This window comes from Medicago sativa, chromosome 6, assembly GCF_051527215.1.
Source record: "Medicago sativa cultivar Bolivia chromosome 6, Bolivia_mono, whole genome shotgun sequence".
Taxonomy (NCBI): Eukaryota; Viridiplantae; Streptophyta; class Magnoliopsida; order Fabales; family Fabaceae; genus Medicago; species Medicago sativa.
The window spans coordinates 41,241,823-41,265,749 of NC_140754.1; the positions used below are offsets into that span (position 1 = coordinate 41,241,823).

The 23,927-nt window shown below is 31.2% G+C and overlaps 3 long non-coding RNA genes across 3 annotated transcripts; 1 reads left to right on the top strand and 2 right to left on the bottom strand.

Annotated features, from left to right (window-relative positions):
* Positions 1-304: 304 nt before the first annotated feature.
* LOC146915189 (uncharacterized) lies at positions 305-3,275 on the bottom strand. Its single transcript, XR_015014500.1, has 3 exons — positions 3,177-3,275; positions 1,285-2,244; positions 305-942 (listed from the first exon to the last, which is right to left on the bottom strand). It is a non-coding gene; the product is annotated as an uncharacterized LOC146915189 (long non-coding RNA).
* Positions 3,276-3,931: 656 nt separating this feature from the next.
* On the bottom strand, positions 3,932-6,902 carry LOC146915190 (uncharacterized). Its single transcript, XR_015014501.1, has 3 exons — positions 6,804-6,902; positions 4,912-5,871; positions 3,932-4,569 (listed from the first exon to the last, which is right to left on the bottom strand). It is a non-coding gene; the product is annotated as an uncharacterized LOC146915190 (long non-coding RNA).
* A 15,529-nt stretch (positions 6,903-22,431) lies between these two features.
* LOC146915191 (uncharacterized) lies at positions 22,432-22,915 on the top strand. Its single transcript, XR_015013625.1, has 2 exons — positions 22,432-22,495; positions 22,656-22,915. It is a non-coding gene; the product is annotated as an uncharacterized LOC146915191 (long non-coding RNA).
* The last annotated feature ends 1,012 nt before the right edge of the window (positions 22,916-23,927 follow it).

Here is a 23,927-nt window from a genome sequence, read left to right on the forward strand (position 1 = left end):
ATATTAATACAAATAGTTGTAAACATAAGATAATTGACATATCTCGCATTTAACACACTTCATACCATCTAAGATGCTCACAATAAAATAGAAATATAAATGAAACTTAAGAAAGCTATAATATCAACACGTTATCTAAAACCTTTCACGGTGATTTAAAATGTACAAATAATTTCTTTATCACTTTGCATTCAGAAGCCTAAATTAAAGTTTGTTACATAATCACCCCATTAAAATGTATTTTAGAATCTTTATCTAGAGCTTTCTCCCACTCCTTATGGTTCTTATTCTCTACTCTATGGTTGAGGTTGAAATGAGTTTAGGGGTTGAACTTGGGTATACTTGAGTAACACAAAGCAAATGTAACACTTAAAAGTGGGTCTTTATTTATAGTTATATATGGAAGGAAAAAAACCAAAACCAAATTATTTTCTTTGAAATCAAAATATAAGATATGTTCATCATCTCTATTTACATCACACTCATCTGTCCGCTTTTTGCACTGCGCTTACAATAATTAACCACGTATTTAAATGTAAAACATAACTACTTCACAATAATTCTAAAGATATGAGCAGTTAATAGTAGCATGCATCACGTCTAGTTCTATACTCTGTAAATTCATTTGTGTGATTGCATTGCGTCCAGTTTTTCTCAACAACCACCTCTTCCCCTAGACCACATCGTGCACCCTGAATTACACGTATCATCTTTGACCAAACACTCTACAAACTAAATCACCATGAACTTCCCTCTTCTTCGTACCATAGGAGATATCTTTTAAAGCTATTGAGATTTGAGATAGCAGCATGACCCGAACAAAATATAAGAAGGTGCATAACTTGAATCGAAGTTAATGTATTGGAAAAACCATTAGTAGCCATACCACAATCAACTCCTTATCTTTAGTTGAGCATATCTTCTTGGGTTCCCTCCATTTTTCTGTTCTAATAATAGTGTGTCATTAAAAATCTCGAACTACATCCGTAATTAAGAAACCAAACCAACAATGGTTTAGATAAGTTCCCAAGTGTTTTAATTTCTAGACTCATATGTAAATCCCTTTTGAAATCATTAATTCCAATCATTCTCTCATTTCACTTCACTTATAATACGATTTAGTGAAAATAATAAAGTTATTTTTCCATCTCTCTATTAGTTTTCCCTATTACTCCCTGAAAAATGAAGAAAAAGAAAGAAAGAAAAGATTGAAACCCAATATAAATTACATCATTTTTTCACTTTAAAAAAAGGAAAAAATAATGGAAGTAAGATGTATCTTACCATCATTTATGTGTGATTACCGTTAAAAATCATTTTCACCATCTTCCAGTCGCTCATATTGCAAAGCAAGAAACCAATGAGAAAGCAATATATGAACATGAAGCCGGGGGTAAAATGTAGCTACTGGATAAAAGAAAGTTTTATTTCTGAAAGCAATAGTAAATTAAATCAACGTGACTTGGTTACAACAAAAAAATCAATGTGGTTAAGACTTGTAATGATCATTGCAATTCAAAAAGGCCGTATGGCCCCTTAACTTAGCTGACTAATTTAAATGTATATTTGTGCCCACCAAGTTACTCAATGAATATGGTTAGGAATGGGTATTAAATGTATTAGCATATGTATAAAGCATCAGCATATACACAGAGACACTAACATCTGAACACCGATAAATATTTAAAGAATAATATAATTCAATGTATTCATATGTATCTATATCTTGTCGGTGTCGAATACGGGGACATATGAGACACCAAACACGCCTATGATTATAAGCATCGATGCTACATAAATTAGCATTGCAATTCACCAAATGAAAATTACATTCACTTCAATTGATATAAGGAAGTCCCAATAAAATCTTCACTGCCCTGTGAGATCCCAATACCTTAACCTCTTCAAGAATGGTGAGTCTGCTAGCACGGCTAATAAAACAAATAAGAACAGAAAAAAGATGTAACCTAGACAAAAATATTTACATATTGAGCAAAGAGCGGTATATACCTTTCTTGAAATAGAGAAGAAAGAACATGAAAATTTTCTCGTCTATACGTTAGCATAGCATGTCCACCGCCATCTCCCGATTAGAAACTTGGCCCCCACTGCACCGACTACTTTGTGACTTCTTCACTGCCACCGACACCAAAATGTCTCCATTTCTCTATCAAAAAACTGGTTGATGAAAAATGTGGCCTTGATGCCTCAGTCGTTTCCTATTTCTTCATCTTTTCTCTATCTCTACAAAACCAAATGTAATAAAGATCACTTGGTAAGGATGAAATTTCAATGACAAAAATTCAGATCAAAGGTCCACATCCTTTGTATAAAGTTATAGATTAAGATGACTATATATGAAAAACTAATTCTCTCAAAAACATAAAATATAAACAATTCTGAGAAACATACTTGAAGGGACCAGAAATGTCCGTCATAAATTAGAAAATATATAATTGTCAAATCTTAAAAAAGTAATATCTTCCACGTATTATGCTGAAGACAGTATGGAATGTAGGTGCTGGAAAGATTTAATTGAACATGTCAATTATATTGATTATAAGCACACAGGAAAACAACTTGATAAAATTCAGTTTCAAGTGATCATAATTTCATAAATCAATTAATTAACATCTCATAAGATAACGAAGGTAACTTGTTATGAAAAAAAAAAAGAACAAATCAAAGATCAAACAAAAATTGTTAACCTGCAAAGTAAAAAAAAAAAAAACTTCATTCATTTATCTCTCTCGTGGATGGTTTCTGCGCCCTATTTCTGGAATTTGTTTAGAAAAGAGAAGAAAAAAAAGTAAACCAAATCTTGAGCCAGAGAGTTTTTTTTCATCAATTGATTTTTTTTAGATGTTCAAATGGTATTTTATGATTGGAAAAGAATAGGAATAAAAGATGATATGAGAGAAGTTACTTATGATTTTTGTTAACGCAAGAGGAAGAGAATATTCAAAAAAGTGAATTGAAATCAAAATTCTGAATATTGAGGGTCTCTCAACCTGCATACATCTTCCCAATCTCTCTTCCAAGAATCCAGGTTCCCAATTTCCCATATACTAATTGATAACCAAACTTGATTATGGAACAAACAAATCAATTTAACTCAATGCAAGTTAGAGTCAGACAAAAATAATCTGTTCTTTTGGAAAAGTTAGAATACTTACTCTTCTTCATTGATTTGCATGCAACAATTTCAGTGCTTGCACATTATTCATCCGTAGAAACACGGCACATCTGTAATAGAACGGACAGATTCTATACATGGGGTTTTAATTGAAGGAGCGGTTGCATTTTGACTTTTGAAATATGGTAACCGACTTCCATTTAAGATGGAAATTACCAAATTGTGTGTGGTTAGTTAGTGAGTCTGTGAAACCAACGAAGGACAGTTTTGGAATAGAAAAAAGGCTACACCAAATCAAAGTATTGCCTTTATTAATAGGTATAGATTATTATTATTATTACTAGCGTCCAGACGGGCACTCCCGTGCCCGTCTGTCCGCTTTTTCTACTGCGCTAACACATGTATATAAACAAAAATGGTAGGTTAAAAAAAATGTTGCTTTGAATAGTAGTTATTCTATGATTAAAACACACTATAATTGATATTGTTATATATTAATACAAATAGTTGTAAACATAAGATAATTGACATATCTCGCATTTAACACACTTCATACCATCTAAGATGCTCACAATAAAATAGAAATATAAATGAAACTTAAGAAAGCTATAATATCAACACGTTATCTAAAACCTTTCACGGTGATTTAAAATGTACAAATAATTTCTTTATCACTTTGCATTCAGAAGCCTAAATTAAAGTTTGTTACATAATCACCCCATTAAAATGTATTTTAGAATCTTTATCTAGAGCTTTCTCCCACTCCTTATGGTTCTTATTCTCTACTCTATGGTTGAGGTTGAAATGAGTTTAGGGGTTGAACTTGGGTATACTTGAGTAACACAAAGCAAATGTAACACTTAAAAGTGGGTCTTTATTTATAGTTATATATGGAAGGAAAAAAACCAAAACCAAATTATTTTCTTTGAAATCAAAATATAAGATATGTTCATCATCTCTATTTACATCACACTCATCTGTCCGCTTTTTGCACTGCGCTTACAATAATTAACCACGTATTTAAATGTAAAACATAACTACTTCACAATAATTCTAAAGATATGAGCAGTTAATAGTAGCATGCATCACGTCTAGTTCTATACTCTGTAAATTCATTTGTGTGATTGCATTGCGTCCAGTTTTTCTCAACAACCACCTCTTCCCCTAGACCACATCGTGCACCCTGAATTACACGTATCATCTTTGACCAAACACTCTACAAACTAAATCACCATGAACTTCCCTCTTCTTCGTACCATAGGAGATATCTTTTAAAGCTATTGAGATTTGAGATAGCAGCATGACCCGAACAAAATATAAGAAGGTGCATAACTTGAATCGAAGTTAATGTATTGGAAAAACCATTAGTAGCCATACCACAATCAACTCCTTATCTTTAGTTGAGCATATCTTCTTGGGTTCCCTCCATTTTTCTGTTCTAATAATAGTGTGTCATTAAAAATCTCGAACTACATCCGTAATTAAGAAACCAAACCAACAATGGTTTAGATAAGTTCCCAAGTGTTTTAATTTCTAGACTCATATGTAAATCCCTTTTGAAATCATTAATTCCAATCATTCTCTCATTTCACTTCACTTATAATACGATTTAGTGAAAATAATAAAGTTATTTTTCCATCTCTCTATTAGTTTTCCCTATTACTCCCTGAAAAATGAAGAAAAAGAAAGAAAGAAAAGATTGAAACCCAATATAAATTACATCATTTTTTCACTTTAAAAAAAGGAAAAAATAATGGAAGTAAGATGTATCTTACCATCATTTATGTGTGATTACCGTTAAAAATCATTTTCACCATCTTCCAGTCGCTCATATTGCAAAGCAAGAAACCAATGAGAAAGCAATATATGAACATGAAGCCGGGGGTAAAATGTAGCTACTGGATAAAAGAAAGTTTTATTTCTGAAAGCAATAGTAAATTAAATCAACGTGACTTGGTTACAACAAAAAAATCAATGTGGTTAAGACTTGTAATGATCATTGCAATTCAAAAAGGCCGTATGGCCCCTTAACTTAGCTGACTAATTTAAATGTATATTTGTGCCCACCAAGTTACTCAATGAATATGGTTAGGAATGGGTATTAAATGTATTAGCATATGTATAAAGCATCAGCATATACACAGAGACACTAACATCTGAACACCGATAAATATTTAAAGAATAATATAATTCAATGTATTCATATGTATCTATATCTTGTCGGTGTCGAATACGGGGACATATGAGACACCAAACACGCCTATGATTATAAGCATCGATGCTACATAAATTAGCATTGCAATTCACCAAATGAAAATTACATTCACTTCAATTGATATAAGGAAGTCCCAATAAAATCTTCACTGCCCTGTGAGATCCCAATACCTTAACCTCTTCAAGAATGGTGAGTCTGCTAGCACGGCTAATAAAACAAATAAGAACAGAAAAAAGATGTAACCTAGACAAAAATATTTACATATTGAGCAAAGAGCGGTATATACCTTTCTTGAAATAGAGAAGAAAGAACATGAAAATTTTCTCGTCTATACGTTAGCATAGCATGTCCACCGCCATCTCCCGATTAGAAACTTGGCCCCCACTGCACCGACTACTTTGTGACTTCTTCACTGCCACCGACACCAAAATGTCTCCATTTCTCTATCAAAAAACTGGTTGATGAAAAATGTGGCCTTGATGCCTCAGTCGTTTCCTATTTCTTCATCTTTTCTCTATCTCTACAAAACCAAATGTAATAAAGATCACTTGGTAAGGATGAAATTTCAATGACAAAAATTCAGATCAAAGGTCCACATCCTTTGTATAAAGTTATAGATTAAGATGACTATATATGAAAAACTAATTCTCTCAAAAACATAAAATATAAACAATTCTGAGAAACATACTTGAAGGGACCAGAAATGTCCGTCATAAATTAGAAAATATATAATTGTCAAATCTTAAAAAAGTAATATCTTCCACGTATTATGCTGAAGACAGTATGGAATGTAGGTGCTGGAAAGATTTAATTGAACATGTCAATTATATTGATTATAAGCACACAGGAAAACAACTTGATAAAATTCAGTTTCAAGTGATCATAATTTCATAAATCAATTAATTAACATCTCATAAGATAACGAAGGTAACTTGTTATGAAAAAAAAAAAGAACAAATCAAAGATCAAACAAAAATTGTTAACCTGCAAAGTAAAAAAAAAAAAAACTTCATTCATTTATCTCTCTCGTGGATGGTTTCTGCGCCCTATTTCTGGAATTTGTTTAGAAAAGAGAAGAAAAAAAAGTAAACCAAATCTTGAGCCAGAGAGTTTTTTTTCATCAATTGATTTTTTTTAGATGTTCAAATGGTATTTTATGATTGGAAAAGAATAGGAATAAAAGATGATATGAGAGAAGTTACTTATGATTTTTGTTAACGCAAGAGGAAGAGAATATTCAAAAAAGTGAATTGAAATCAAAATTCTGAATATTGAGGGTCTCTCAACCTGCATACATCTTCCCAATCTCTCTTCCAAGAATCCAGGTTCCCAATTTCCCATATACTAATTGATAACCAAACTTGATTATGGAACAAACAAATCAATTTAACTCAATGCAAGTTAGAGTCAGACAAAAATAATCTGTTCTTTTGGAAAAGTTAGAATACTTACTCTTCTTCATTGATTTGCATGCAACAATTTCAGTGCTTGCACATTATTCATCCGTAGAAACACGGCACATCTGTAATAGAACGGACAGATTCTATACATGGGGTTTTAATTGAAGGAGCGGTTGCATTTTGACTTTTGAAATATGGTAACCGACTTCCATTAAAGATGGAAATTACCAAATTGTGTGTGGTTAGTTAGTGAGTCTGTGAAACCAACGAAGGACAGTTTTGGAATAGAAAAAAGGCTACACCAAATCAAAGTATTGCCTTTATTAATAGGTATAGATTATTATTATTATTTGGTTATATTATCCTTATAACAACTTTTCCTTGTAACAACTTTTATTACTACTTGTAACAACCCTATTGCTAATCTATTATTTCATCGTCTACATCGTGTTATTATCGATTACATCATTTTTTTTTTTTGTTGAGGATACATCGTTATTATTTCGTTAATTTATTATCATTATTTAATTAAGTTTAAGGTTATTATCTTATCTTTATTTAATTAAGTTTAAGGGTAAAACAGTAAAATAATTTTAAAATCCCTCCCCTCTCCTTGCGAACCAAACACGTTTTTAATTAAAATATTTCCCCTCCCCTCCCCTCTGTTAAAATTCCTCCCCTCCTCTCTCTTCCCCTTCGAATTCTCGAACCAAACGGACCCTAAGATCATGGATTTCTAGGTGATTTAACCCTAAGACCATGGATTTCTAGGTGATTTAACATATGCTAACAGTAACTACTATAAACAAATAAACAATAAACATCATCGAAAATATCTAGTACCTAGCCTAATCAAACATTATCAAAACAAAACTAACACCAAGGGAAACTTCAGTTTGTGGATTTTCAAGATTTCAAAGACTTAATGAATTTTAAGCGTAGCCATTTTTTTTTTTTTAGATTTTCATTTTTTTTTATACGGATTCAAATTTTATTGTTTGTTAATTCTTAATGATGATTTTCTTTTGCAGCTTAAGCTTTTTAAACATCGCAAAATGCATTATTTGTGAAGATATTGTTGATGAAGTTGAGTTAGGGGAGGGGTTTAGAAGATGAATATGGCTAAGTGGTTGCTTGGTTTCTCCTCACACCAGTTTGTTGTCCTATGAATTATTTTAACTATTGGGTTGGCCACCGTATGAGTCACTAGGGTTATAAACTATAAACGACATTATTATTGTTCCATTACAATGTTTTTGATTTACCATAAAATATTTTCTTTAATCGTAACTCGGAATTCGTTGGTGTATTCATTTGGATAAATTACACCACATATCATTTAACATAAATTGACAACTCCTCTAACTCTCATCTTATTTGTCTTCAGTAACAAAGAAAAGTATTAAAAACATAACCAAGAATATCATATGATGCTCCATCATCAATATTCACAACAAGGCATCAAGTTGTAAGTGCCACAATAACAAATCATGTTTACAATGGGTCATATATATAAATGTGGGCATAACCAGGTGAATGACATTATATGGTTCTTGATAGAAGGATTGAGATTTTTTATTTTTTTTTTAACTTTTTTTTCCTTCCATTTCTACATAGATAACTAAATATGGATAATCATTATAATTATTCCGTTTTTATTTGAATTAGTTGGTGATTAAATGTTAAAAAATAGAGTAAATTTTTAACGAAACGATTTATGTACTATAAGTCTAAATAATACCCTGGCACACATTAGTAAAGAAATAAAAAAATACCCCAACACATAAATACCCCAACACATATTATCAAATTAATAATGCAGCACTTTTGTCTTTTTATTTCTTTTATCTTAAGCTTTATATATTACTCTCTGTTTTTTTTTTTGTTCAAAATATTACTCTTGTTAAATAAAATATTTTGTGTATGACGTGCTATATATTAATTTATACAAAAAACATAGTTACATCTATACATGTGTGTGTTGCTCAAAAAAAAAAAAAAAATCTATACATGTGTTAGCGTATCGGAAAAAACAGACAAATAAGTAGGTTGGACGCTGGTATTCATAACAAAGATGGAAATAACTTATTCTTAAAGCTTATTAGGTCATGCAACACCTAAACCTAGAATTTTCCCTCTAATTGTGATGCATTAATTACTAAAATTGTTAACCCTAAAATATTTCCCTCCAAAGTCTTTGCCAATTTGAATTCCAATAAAAAAAAATGGTGCACCGTCCTCATTTATATGAGCTGCATCGAAACTGTAATACTTGAGTTGAGATACTTTGTATTGCATTTATTTATGCTATTTTCCATAAAGGTAATATACTACTAAATTTTGGAAACGAAAAAATGGTTAAGCGGTTGTTCCAATCTTACAGCATCTCTACATTTTAATCTTCATATTCTTCCTTTTTCTTCCCCTCATAATAAAACGAGTTTCCTTCTACCATGAAACTCCACTTGCTTCTCTCTTTTAATCAACCAATCAGCAGGCATGGAAGGTATTTGAAGGGCTTGGTTTAAGATCTAGGTATTTAATTAGTTTTTGGTGTATCATTTTTATCAAATTCTATACTTTTTGATTCAACTTAAATGCAAGATTAGCTTCTCTGATATAATTGCCTTTCTCTCTTTTTTGGTGTATGATCTTGATATCATACATGATGAACCCAAACTAAAGGAAGAAAAAGATGAAAAACATCTTTATAATAATTTTACGGAGTCGGTCCTATATTTCTTTAATGCTATTTTTTCTGTTCCTTTTGAATTTGTTTTATTACTTATATTGTTGCTTGAATGAAGGAAAGATTGTTGAACATAGACTATCAGATGATAAACTACGGTTGTGACTGCCTAAAAGCATACATACTATTATAATTACTCTGATTTTTTTAGAGAAATTTGTCTCCCTATGTTGATCTAACCTTTGTAGCAAGGATATTAATGTATGGGTTTACAAAGAGAAGTGACAGATTATAGATAGTATCTTTGGGTTACATACTGTGTTTCAAATATTTTGTAAGTAGGTTTATTATTGCGAAGGATAGCTGAAATTTTGGCTTTTTTTTTTCTTTTCAATATCTACCCATTAAGCTTGGTTTCAATGTAAGTTACAACCAACATGATTACTCTTTAGCCATTGATCTTCTCATGCAAAAGTGTTTGTTTGATTGGAAACTAGACTAAACCGGTTGATATGGTAAAGTGAAGTCACATGTTTATGTATCATACTAATTTATATTGATCTAAATTATATATTATACTAATTTATCGATGTGAGTCTTATGCATCATACTAATTTATATTGATACTAATTTATATTATATTGTTGCCACAAGTTTATTTTTAAGATTAAGACGCAAAGAAGCAAAAGTAAGTTGTAAGAGAAGTCACAATATGAGTCTTTTGTATCATGGAGACTGTCCGGGTACTAGGTTGCGAGATGGAGGCTGTCCGGTTACAGGCATATGATTTCAATGATCTATTCTTCAAATCTTCTGCATCATTATCACACATTGAGTGTAGTGAGTGGTGCTGATATGGAGCTACAACCTGCGATTATGGAGAGGTACAAATGAAAGTACAACTACTATGGGCCACCTGTCGCGTCATTTTTCGGAGATCAAGGCTATTTGATTAGCTTATTGACTCACTTGATTATTTCACGACTTTGAAAAAATTTATTTAAATTGGGGGTCCGGGGGTTAGTTACATAAAGGGAAGGTATTAGCACCCTTTATGTCTGTAGTACTCTACGGGAACCTTTTAGTTTTATTTAAATAATGTGCTATAGCTTGCTTGTTTTAAAAAAGAATTTGAATTTAAAATGGAAAAAGGGAAGACCTAATTATCTACATTTTATTGATTTGGAAGGACGAGTGTCCTCTGCCTACGTACCCGTGAGGGATCAAAACCTCGTAGTTCGGGGTAAAAATTGACGTTTGATTGGTGGTGTGTTTTTTATTAGTTTTGAAAAAGGTTTTAAAAGGAAAAGCCAAATGGCAAATAAATTTGTTTGTGTTTTTTAATTTGAAAGAAAATGGACTCAAAATAAGTTAAATTGATTGATATTTGATTAAGAAAAGAAAATAAAAAAGGACGTCACTTGATTTAGGATCAAGGTTTATTTAAGAAAATATTTTTTGTGATTTTTGAACTATTTGCATGTTTTTGTTGTTTTCAAATAATTGGAAAGAAATTGAACTAACGGAGCATAAAGAAGTAAAAGCGTAGGGACCCCATGGCGGCGTTGGACCACCACGAAACCCTTTAACCTAATCTAGAAGCATAAAAAGAAAGGCATACACACACGCACGCACCCATGCTCCTAAGCTATTACAAAAAAACCTATTAATACATTCTATGGTCTGCGAGGAAATAAAATAAATTACATTAAGCCTATATTTACATTCTAACTTGTGCAATAAAAAATAAATGACAAAAAAATGACTATGTAAATATGCATGAAGATAATCCTAGACTAAAAAATGCATGAATGATTTTTACAATAGCCTAATATATATATTCTAAATTATGTGCAATAAACTACAAATTAAATTAAAATATGAAATACTAAAACTAAACTAAAATGCACATGAACTATTTACATTCAAACCTAATATGCAATCTAATAAATTAAAAAAAAAAATGCTTAACAATAAAATAAGAATGCAAAAGAACAAATCAAAGTAATATCCGATGCATGACATAGACCGTAATAAATATGGAAACTCATGAAGAAAAGAAAGAAAACAAACATGATAAAAAAAACGAAAAGAATTAAAAATGAATGAATGCAGGGAAGGGGGTGCAGGAGTTAAAATGGGGGTGTAGTAATCAAAATCAAATGACTGGGCCTTGGCTTGGTAATCGAACCGGGTCGGTTTTGGACAAATGGGTCGGGTTAGGGTCATGTATAAATGGGTTGTGGTTAACAGGATTCATTCATTCCCAATTTCCCTTCTCTCTCTATCTTTCTTTCTCTCGTTCTTCTCTCAAAAGCTCTCTCATCTCTCTGTTTCATCTTTTCTTTTCCGACGAGAATGGGCGGCGGCCGGCCACTTAAAGTGGTGGCGCGCCGCCACTGTTAACCTATTCCTCTTATATTTCTTTGGTTTTTTCTTCTCTACTCTCTTCTGCTACTTATTTCTTCACTCAAAATTTTCAAATGACGAAATAATAGCCCTAGATCTACAAGTTTACAAAAAGAGAGAGGAGAAGAAGAAAGACTACCTCTGTATCTGAATGGATTTCAGCTTTGTGTTGAGTTCTGGTTGTCGCGACTTGCGTCGGTCTCGTGTGTGCCAAGTCCGGTTGTTGTGTCGTTTGGCTTTGTTCCTTTTCCTTCTATTTCAGCTCGGTTTCGTGATGATTGAAGCGGGTCTTTGTGTACCTCGTGGTGATTGGTTCTGCTGGTGTTGGCTGGTTCGAGAGCGGCTCCCTTCTTTGGTTCGGTGTTCGACGGCAATGATTCGAGATGGTGACTGTTTCAAATCATATGTGTTCGCGATTGTAGCCATGGGTTTCAGATTCGTTTTATGAGTTTATTGTTGTTTTTGGTGTTTGGCCGTTCGTGGTTGTGTGAATGGGAAGTTTGGTTTGGTATCGTGATTGTGTGAATTGATACTGGATTTGATGCTACGGAAACGTGAATTGGTTTCGGTACAATGACTCTGTAATTGTGTTATGTTCTTGTTTTCTGTATGCAGGTTTCGTGTTGTTTTGTGAGTTTCGGCCGATGTTTCGTGCGTTGAAAAATTGGCCTCGCAGGTTTTATGAATTTCGCCCCCTCTGTGTGTTTGTGCAGGTCTATATTTATAGTGGTAGGGTTTGTTACTGAGGATGCAGAAAAAAATCTGCATTTGAGATGAGGAAGGAGCGCTTCTGTTCCTGGATTCCTGCAGATGAGGCTTGCTGAAAACTGGATTGGAATGAATGAAACGTACAGGCTGTGTTTGGACTGAATTTGATTGAACCTGAACTATTTTTTGACTTAAGCACTTTTTAATAAAAATAAGTAAATAAAATGAAAAAGGTAAAAATACCAAGAGATAAATATGCATATTTTTGGTTTTTTTATGGACATAATAACAAAATAAATAAAAACAAAATAACAATAAAATAAGAAACAAAAATGAGATAAATCAAGATATATATACATATATTTAAAAAGAAAAAAAGAAATTAGAGTCAATTAATTAAAGAATTTAAATAAAAGATGGAAATTAAAGTTAATTAAAAAAGTGAGAAGAGGGCCCGACTTGGAACCAAAATGAGGTATTTTAAAATACCTCTCTGCCGAATTTTTTCACTGAAAATCGGGGATTGATCAAGGTCAGGTGACACGTGTCGGTGTATGAATGTAGGATCCTTAGGTCAAAAATTGGGGTATGACACCACCAAACCAGCGTTTTCTTGCAGCAGTGGCACACAAAAAAAAAAATTATGACTCGAGACAGACCCTGCATAAGAATTCTAGGAATATGGTTCAATGGAAGAAAAACCAAGCTACTAAGTTGAACCGTAATGTGGATGCATGTGTTCATAATTTTATTCTTAACGGAATGATACGAGTTTGCTTGCCTAAAAAAAATCCAGTTTATCAAAGTAGCATGAATCCTTATTCTTCATATTTAATACTTCTCATGAAAAAATCTTATAGTTATAGCATTCAACTAAAGTATATAGAAGAAATTGAATATATCTTTAACTTGATCTAAAATAGAATTTTTTATTTCATTTGTTATTTTTGTTGTTCTTTTTAGTCCTCGCAAGCTTGAAGAATAGGCTTTGGTGGAGAAAGGTCATTTATTGGAAGAAATTTAAAGAAACAAAAATCATATTTATACTATGAGAGACCAAATCACAACAGATATCATGTGTTAGTTGTAGATTGGATCAATCTTTATAACGAAGAACAAGGATACCATCTATGAGTAGTTGTTTTGTGAGATCCTATTTAAAAGTGAAAAATTGGGTAGCATCTGCAATTTTACCTTAAATTTTAGTTAATATCATGAACTATGTAGTTCTTATATATGACTGACCCGTCTAAGATCTAGAGAGGATTACATGAGTTACTTCAAGAGGTGAAGTATGTTGGAATATATACAAATAAATACTTGTGTTTTTACATTGTAAGTTTTGTCGTAATTTCAAGAGTTACTTCAAGAGAAGGGATGAAGATACTGATAAGTGATGAATATGATGAAAATACTAATGTAACTTCAAATGTGATCTATATATAAAGAAATATTTTGTATTTTTTGATTAAAATAATGCACTTAATTGTATTATACAACTTCTTAAAAAAATTGCATCATACGATTTTTTTAGGGGATTATACAACTTATATAACAACGACTCTTTTATCTGATATACTTTAATCTTATATATTATTGTCAATATGACCCGTGCGACGCACGGGTCGACAATCTAGTATAAACAAAATTCAGTTTTGCCTTGACCATTTGTTTTTCTCTATAACTTTTTTTTTTACTCTCGTTTTTTTACTACCTTTTTTACCTTTCTTTGAGATTATTTATTATTAAAATATGTTTTTGCTTTGACCTTGTCTTTAGTGTAGTTGTTAGTTTTTAACGCAGAATAAGGCTATTTCCCCAACAGAATGTTTACTTGGTCTCCATCTACAATCTACAAATACTATACAAAATCAGATTTTGATTCCAATAGCAAGAAATCTCCATCACGTTGTCTCTCTCTTCTCAACCCTAATTTTGTGAGTCCCTTTTATTCTTCTTCATTTTTGGTGTTCGAAGATTCGACACAATCAAACTTTACTCTCTTTTGCAATTAGATTTTTTAAAAATTCATTAAATCAAATGTTGGTGTCACTTTGTTGTGTAGATAAGGAATGCATAATGAATGAGTTCCGTTTATTCTCGTGTTTGTTTACACTTTCATGTCACACTATACACATTTGTCTTTTCATTACTATAATAAAATTAAGTTCCTGAATTGGGGTTAACTACAGAAAAAAATATACTTTGGCATGGTATCTATCCAATCGCTTGCTGTTTTCATGTTTTTCTTTTATAGTTCTATATTGCAACCGCACTTCAGATTCAATTATTGTTGACACCGACATGTGTTGTAAATTTGAATCAGTTCTATTTTCCATTGTTGTCAAAATCCCGACTTAAATCCTAAAATCCAGGATTTTGCGACTTTCTTCACCTTCAACGACTTAAATCCATAGTAGAATACCAAAATAGACATAATCTATCGATTTTGATTGCGATTTTACGATTTCTTATAAACTAAGTCATTTATGACTATATACCATTTATAACATATATTTAGTATTAAATTTTTTGGGTAAAATCCATCGATTTCGATTGCGATTTTACAATTTCTTATATCGATTCTACAAAAGTCCTTGAGTAAAATCCTTCGACTTTGATTGCGATTTTACGAGTCCCGATTTTGCTATTCTCTTTCGACCTGAAGTAAAGTACCGATTTTGACAACCTTGCTATATTCTCAAATTATTATTGGTGTCTATGTGTCATGTTAGTATTGTGTTTGATATCCATGTCTAAGTTTGACACATCATCTCTTATTTATTGATGTCATCTTGTGATGTTGACTTTTTTTCTTATTTATTGATAGTATGAAAGAAGGATTATATCTTGGTCCACCTCAAAAAGAAAGGCTTCCCAAGGTATTTTGTTCTCTATAGTCACTTCTTTAGATACAACAACTGATTGTACACAATGACATTTTTAATAATTTGCAGAATTCTCAAATAGGATTTGGTTGGGGCAGTTTCATATGGGAAACGGTCATTTTCTGATCAGCCTGTGGAGGAACTGCATTGCTCATAAGCGTATTGCATGTTTTTGGTTGCATTTCTTTTGTAGCTTATTTGATTACTACTTTGCCATATCTATGATTTTCTGATGTGTGAGGAAGGCTCTTGAGAATACCTCTGTTAGCTGATTTACCTAAAGATAAATTTTCCACAAGACAAGGGGGCTTATGCAAGGTCAAAAGTTAGTAATTTACTAATTCTTTACATTCACGGAAACTTAGTAAATGATAATTTTGTAAGATCACCTCAATACTTTATATTAATAGAAATTAGTAAATGAAAGTTAGTAATTTACTAATTCTTTACACACTAAAGTAACTCGCCTCAATTATCTTTAACTCTTACAACAACTTATGCTTATGCTTCAATGTCTCTCTAAAGAAAGGGACACGGGAATTTTGTTTACGAGGTTTTGTAAGCAAGAACATGTTAGAATGAAGCAGGACATATACCAAAAAAGAGAGGAAGCAAGCATCACAGGACAAAATTTCATCATTGAACCACGGTGACAAAAAGCAAAAGCAGGTATCAATTCATCTTTTGTATTATTTTTAAACTATATATTCATTTTAAAATTGGAATATGATGTGTCAAAATTGTGAGATTTGATTGGTTGAAGGTGTATAGTTACTATACAATGTCTGTTTATCATCTTTAAACTTATTTTTTTCAACTAAAGTTTTTTTGATTACAAAAGTTTTTATATCAAAGTAATTTTATGTTGTATTCATCGTGTTTTGACTAAATCCTCCACGTTTTTTTTATTATTCCTAATTTGATGAATTAATTAGTCAATCCTTATTACTCTCTTTATAGTTTTATTTAGTGATCTTTGCCACGTTCACTAACTCAATGATTCTAATTAGTCAATGATCTTTGCCACGTTTTAATTAGTCAATCCTCATGATCTAGAGGACTTTTTATTTTGGTAATATTTTCCTAACTCAATGATTCTAATTATTGTTTAAAATGTTATTTAGAACCTACATCAAACAATACAAGAAACATGAAGGCTGCTGTAAACCTGCAAAATTGATACATAAACTGATAAACGTACTTATTTTTGTTGAGATGGTATTCATCTAGAATTGTTGATCCAGAAATTTAATGAACTGAATAATGGGTTGATGTTATTAAGTGGACATGCAGCATGAATCATGAAAAGCCAAGTAAGATTCATTTATCATGCTTAATGTTTTGATCAGTTATTTAATTGTCAAACATGTATAAGTTTTTATGCATCCAAGTGATTTTTTTTTTCTTTTTGTATACATACCACCCATTTGATGAAATGACTTTGATTGAGTTTATGTAATAAATGCATATACTGAAATCTCTTGGTGGATTTGAAGCTTGTGTTTTCTATCCATTATGCTTATTAATTTATGTGTTTGATATGCCATATGTGCTGATAAATAATTTTATATTGTTTATATTTTAACTAGTTTAATTGTTGAATCTTGTCCTTTGACAATTTGAGTCTTCAATACTTAACTTTAATGCTTATTATATAAGGATTAAAGAAAGTTAGAACATTTAAGTTCTATAATGTTTTATCTAATGTAACATATGATACATACATAACTTTGCAAAATGAAGAGTGAGTTTCATTCAATTCATCTTATCATTGCCATTGACACTAGCCTTAAGTACAATAAACATGTATTTGATAAGTTGGATGGTTAGAACAGTGTAAAAATCATAGATAAGACGTCAAGAATGTCACCTCTATGCTCAATACCCTCATGGAAGGTGCTTGCAAACACAAGAATGGGAGACGTTTCGAAGTCACCGTAGAGAACTCCTATGTTTTGAAAAGTCAATAAGAATGTAGTCATCTAACCCTACTAATAACAATCAACGTTCAAGAAACAAGTTACAATTAATTATCTCATGGACAATAAGCCACATGTTGCCCAACACAATTTATTAGCTGGGCAACATGTGGCTTATTGTCCACGAGATAATTAAGTTTGTAACTTGTTTCTTGAATGTTGATTGTTATTAGTTGGGTTGGATGACTACATTCTTATTGGCCTTTCAAAGCATATGAGTTGTCTACAGTGACTTCGCAACTTCTCTCATTCATGTGTTTGGATGCACCTACCATGCAGGTATTGAGCATATGGACAATATTCTCACAGTCTTATATGTGTTTTATTACACCATCCTTACCATCCTACTTGTTAAATACATGTTTATTGTTCATAAGACTAGTGACAATGGAAATGGTAAGATAAATCCAATCAGTCTATTTTATTATTTTATTTATTTATTTTGATGTTTAAACATCAATCTTTTATTCCTATTATAAGTGTTATATTTATAAATAAATAAATATCTAGGATTACGACTTAATGATACTTTACTTTTTTTTTTTTTTGAATAAGATACTTTACTTATACTAACATGCATGTGGATTTCCAACTAGGGAGAATCCCATCCAATATAATCTGGAGTCTTGAAAGACACAACTTATCTGATTATCATATGAAATATTTTATAGATCATACTTAGCCATACACTAATTATAAGGTATTTTCTCATAACATATGGGTTAGCATCCTACCCATAATCTCAACATAGTCAAATAATCTTAATAAGTCTCTCTTGTAAATGCATTATGTGTTAATGTTATGTTTAACTTGATTCGCCTCTAAAATAAATCATCCAGGATTAAAAGACAAGTATGTACATGATTTATAAGGACAAGAAACAAGAAAATGTGATTTGTTGTTCATTTTTAAGGTTTTTGCTGGGGGGGTAATCGATTACCTGAGTAGAAAAATAGTTTCCAGCATTGTGAAAAATAGTTTCCAGCATTGTGAATCAACTGGAAATCGGTTACCAGCATGTGGTAACCAATTTCCAATTGTAAAATATCAATTTCCTACCTATTTCCAGCATATAATCAATTACCAAACAAGGGTAATTGATTGACTTAAGCCTATAATAAGCTTATTCAGTGCTAAAATGACTTTTTCATGTACAACACTCACACATACATGCCTTTTGATCCAAGAACACAAAGATATAGTTTCCATGGTTTTGGCAAATCAAATAGAACATAACACAACAAATGCATTATAGGGGTATTAACATACTTAGATTGATATAACATAATAATCGTCTCACTCAATCATAATCATAATCTACCCAAGTGGTGGGTTCTACAACTAAAGAAACTCACCTCAATTATCTTGAACTCTTACAACAACTTATTCTTTTCTACTTTTAGCTTAAGTTTATGCTTCAATGTCTCGCTAAAGAAAGGGACATAGGAAAAATATTTGGAGAAGACAATTTTTTTATGAGGTTTTTTATGCAAGAGCATGTCAGAAGCAAGACATATACTGAGAGAGAGAGGGAGGGGGGATAGAGAGAGAGAGAGAGAGAGAGAGAGAGAGAGAGAGAGAGGGCATCACAAGACTGAATTTCATAAATGAACCATGTTGACAAAAAGTAGTTACGGTATCAATTCATCGTGGTCAGACTTTTCTACTATTTTTAAAATATATTTTCATTTTAAAATTGTAATATGATGTGTCAAAATTGTGAGATTTGATTGGTTGAAGGTGTATCGTTTCTCTATACTATCTTTGCTTACCATCTTTAAACTCTTTATTTTTTTATACCAAAGTTTTTTCTATTACTAAAGTTAATTTTTATACCATAGTAATTATGTGTTGTAATAGTCATGTCTTGACTAAGTCCTCCAATTTTTTTTATTCCTAATTTGATGAATTACTTATTCAATCCTTATTACTCTCTTTATAGTTTTACTTGGTGATCTTTGCCACGTTCACTTTGATTTATGTGGATGTTGAAATCCCATGATCTAGAGAACTTCATAAGCTGCAGACAATACATTTATCAATGGATAAAATATCAATCAACTTATTTTTCTTTCTTAATTGGTTGGTGATCTAATTCAACAATAATAAATGCCGGGTGGGATGCAAGTGGTATACCTCTTACATACACCGAAAGATTTTGGTTCATATAACTTGCTATGGGTAGTTAAAATAGCTTGCTACACATGTTTGATGTATTATGTCCACAACGTTAACTCAAAAAGTTCCTTTTCGATTTACTTTTTCAACTTTCAAAATATTCGGGGGATTGCTGTAATTTTTGTATATTTCAAAAGTTTCATAATATATTGTGTATAATAATTTTTTTTTGGTCAAGTAGCCTAGTGGCTAGAGCTCACACAATTAAATTAAATTGTGGAGAAGTGGAGTGTCCGGGGTTCGAACTCCGGCCCCTACATATAATATGAAATATCCCTACCAACTGAGCCAAGCTCACGGAGATTGTGTACACTAATGGGAAATATAAGAAAAATATTTTTAGTAGAAAACTATTATTATTTATTTATAATATAATTTGACTAGGTCATTATTTTCTGCTTAGGTTTAATTTCATGCTTATATATATCTACTCTTTGACCACGTGTTCATGATCATTACTTGGTATAAGGCTTAATTTTCTCAACTGCAACATTTTGTTTGTGTGCCCTATATTAATGCACTTTTACTTGCTATGAAGAGTACTGGTTTGATACGCATGTAAGAAAAATTAGACACTCCTCTCCCTCACAAAATCTGGGTTTTCATCTTCATGATTAAAATTATTTCTTGTCAGTTCTGTTTTCTCGATTCTATATTGATAAGGGTCTGTTAAATCCTGCGAAATTATATAATGTGGAAAATAATTAAGGGCAATGCGATCAATGTGTCTTAGACTTTCACGGTTTGTTCGTTTTGCAGTTCTACATAATTGATTAAGATATAAGGTGGAAGTACCAAGAAGTTTAATTTAAAGATGGTGATAGAGTTTTGTCGAAAGCCAATTCAATAAGTCTCTCTTATTCCTAATTTATTTATTCTAAAATAATATTTTCTTGATGATGAAATTATTTGTTGGCTATTATTTGGAGAAAATTTTATGTCCACTAGCAAAAAAACCGGCACTCACGTGTCCGTCTTTCCGCTCTTTTTATTGCACTAACATTTGAAAATTATGAACGGAATTTTTTTATGAAATTTTGTTTTTGATTAAAACTAAAAATATAATTGTTTATTGCTTTCAAATTATAACAAACCAAACTAACCATGATTATATATTTCAACGACACCAACAATATAACAAAAAAAATAAATGTAAATTCTTTTTTCAAATAAACACCAACAACAATCTTTATTATAAAAAAAATTGTTTAAGATTATAATTGGGATAGTGAAAAAGAAAGTATAAATATGATCATCTAGTTTGTTGCACTTTTTAAATGATAAAGCAGAATATATATATTCATGTCGTGTTTGTTAAATTTTTTTAATATTAATTTATTTTTATCCATTTGTTAATGTGTTATTTCCTCCGTTCTTTTTAAGTGTCTTTTTAAAAAATTAACACCAAAATAGTGATGTGTATTTTTGCACATTTTCTTACTATTATGCCCTCATTTTAATCCACAAACAAATTCATATTTTTTTGCACACACTTTATCTTTTCAATAAATTTAATATGTTATGTTTCTCTCGTAACAAACAATTGTTGGTTATTATCATTTTCTCCAACAAATTCCAATTTTTTTTGCACACTCCCTCTCTCCCTCATATCAAACAATTGTTAATTTTCTAAATATTATGCACATCCTTTTAATTATTTTAAATCAATATAAAATTTATTTCAACTTTTTCATTGTCATCTTGTTCTTGTTTCTTGTCATATGAGTCTTCAACTATTTCTTCCTCTTCACCTATCATCAGCAATGAGTCTTCAACTCTTTCTTCCTTTTGAACATTCATGAAGTCTTTTATTTTCCTTCTCTCAAATCTGTTTTTTACTTTGCACTTTAAATTTTTATCAATTGCTACTCATCTTATTTATAGAATTTTAACTCTTCTTAGAACCATTTTTTGTAAAAAAAAATTTGTTTAAATTTGAAGATAACAAGAAACAATCTTTTTTTAAAAAGAGCAAACAAACTTTGTTTAAAAAAAAAACCAACTTTAGTTTTCCAAATAGATAACATTTAATTAGTTTTATTGAAAAAAATAAGAGTAATTGACAAAGGGTATAATTGATAAATCGTACCCTTAAAAATACCAAAAGACAATTAAATAGGAACAAAAAAATCACCCTAAAGAGACACTTAAAAAGGAATGGAGGGAGTATTTGTATTGAAAATTAAGGGTATTTTTGGAAATAAAAAATCAGCCCAAAAGAGCTAAAAGGGGTTGTTTTCTTTATATATAGTATAGATTTAACAGTGTTTTGAGATACTTCATTAATGTTGATATTTTGAAAATAGTCATGAGTGTTCTAAAGTTTATCATATCGATTTTCCTATGTCGGTATATAAAAGTTTGGATCTCCAGATGAAACACCATAAAATCCGCAATGAATGCCAAAACCATTTTAAAAATGTTTATATTTTATAGTTGATTAAGCTTGCCAGGCTAAATATATCATGAGTTAGTGTTAGCTTGTGTGCCGATACCTTAAACTGGATATATTTTATTAACATAGACATTGTCGCCTCCTAAACACAAGCCGTACTAAACCACTAAAAAATACAATGTGTCAACCAAATAATTACAAAAATGGAAGTATAAATTTTGTGAATTCAGTTTTGCTAAGACCATTTGTTTTTCTCTATAGCGTTTTTTACTCCCGTTTAAGTGGCTTGTTAAAATATGGTTTTGCTTTGACCTTCTCTTTAGTGTAGTTGTTAGTTTTTTCCGCAGAATAAGGCTATTTCCCGCCAACAGAATGTTTACTCGGTCTCTATCTACAATACTATACATTTCCTCACAATTGATCAAACAATCAGATTTTGATTCTAACAATACAAGGAAATCTCCATCACGTTGTCTATCTCTTCTCAAGTGTAATTCTGTGAGTCCCTTTTATTCTTCTTCATTTATGGTTTTCGAAAATTCAACACAATCAAACTTTACTCTCTTTTGCATTCAGATTTATTAATTGCAATTTTCATTTAGTAATTCTGTTTTTAAAAATTCATTAAATCAAATGTTGGTATCATTTTGTTGTGTAGAGCAGGAAAGCATAATGAGGTTGAAGATATTAGGATGAAATGGGTTGCTTTGGACAAAAAAGTGTTGCAATGTTAATGTTTTTCACGGGTTCCTTTATTTTTAGTTTTTACCTTCATGTGTGTGTTAATTTGTTTACACTTTCATGTCAGACTATACACATTTGTCTTTTCATTACTATAATAAAATTAAGTTCCTGAATTCGGTTAACCACAGAAAAAATATACTTTGGTATCTAATCAATCGCTTGCTTTTGACATGATTTTCTTTTGTATTAGATATAGTTATATATTGCACCCACACTTTAGATTTAATTATTGTCGTACAAGACACCGACATTTGTTGTAAATTTGAATCACTTCTAGTTTCTCATTTTATGATTGGTGTCTAAATATAGTAACAAATCTCTAATAGAAAATCATAGATTTGATGCTATGTCACGACCCTCTACTAACAGTCACATTGGAACCAAGGACAAACGGCAATAATTTATTGATGTGTAATTCTTGTCGTATGTCCTTCGTTCAAATGTGGTTGTTAGGAGAGCATTGTGACATCTCACCATGCCTATGATTCTTCTTTCATTGTTTGTATGCGCGCCATAATGAGTTTAATGCTAGTTTGCTTATAGTCCCAAATCGGCTGTAAACTTGTTTGAGGTATATGAACTCTTGGCATATATCATATATTTGTTTAAATACTTAATTATTCCCACTTGTTTTGGGATCACCTGATGCGTAATGGAGATTCAAACTCTGCCCTTTTGGATTACAAATCTAGACATTGACCTCTGCTAAATGATGTAAATTATATTAAAAACACCATTTTTTTTCTTGATATATTTATGTTGCAATTTTAACAAAGATGTTTTCTCGTTCAGCGATGCTATTCATCGCGAGGGAAATCATCCCGAGGCTCTCCCGAAAGTATTTCCTAGTTATAATTATGCAACTGAATAAAAGGCTGAAATAGTGGAATTCAGTTGGCAATGGTGGTATGTAGTACAATTACATATATCGGGATGATTCGGGATAAATTTAAGTCGGGATGAATTGCATTTTTCTTTCTGGTTAGATGCATCAAAGTCGGTGAATCTTTTCCTGAATTGCCTTTTTGAATTCTTCTTTTACTTTCAAAATGTTACTCGGTTAAATTTTTCTCTCAACATGTTGTCCCACCGATGGGAAATGGTTTCTTTAAGTCACCTCTTGTTAGTTGGAAATGACTTTTTTTCTTATTTATTGATAGTATGAAAGAAGGATTATATCTTGGTC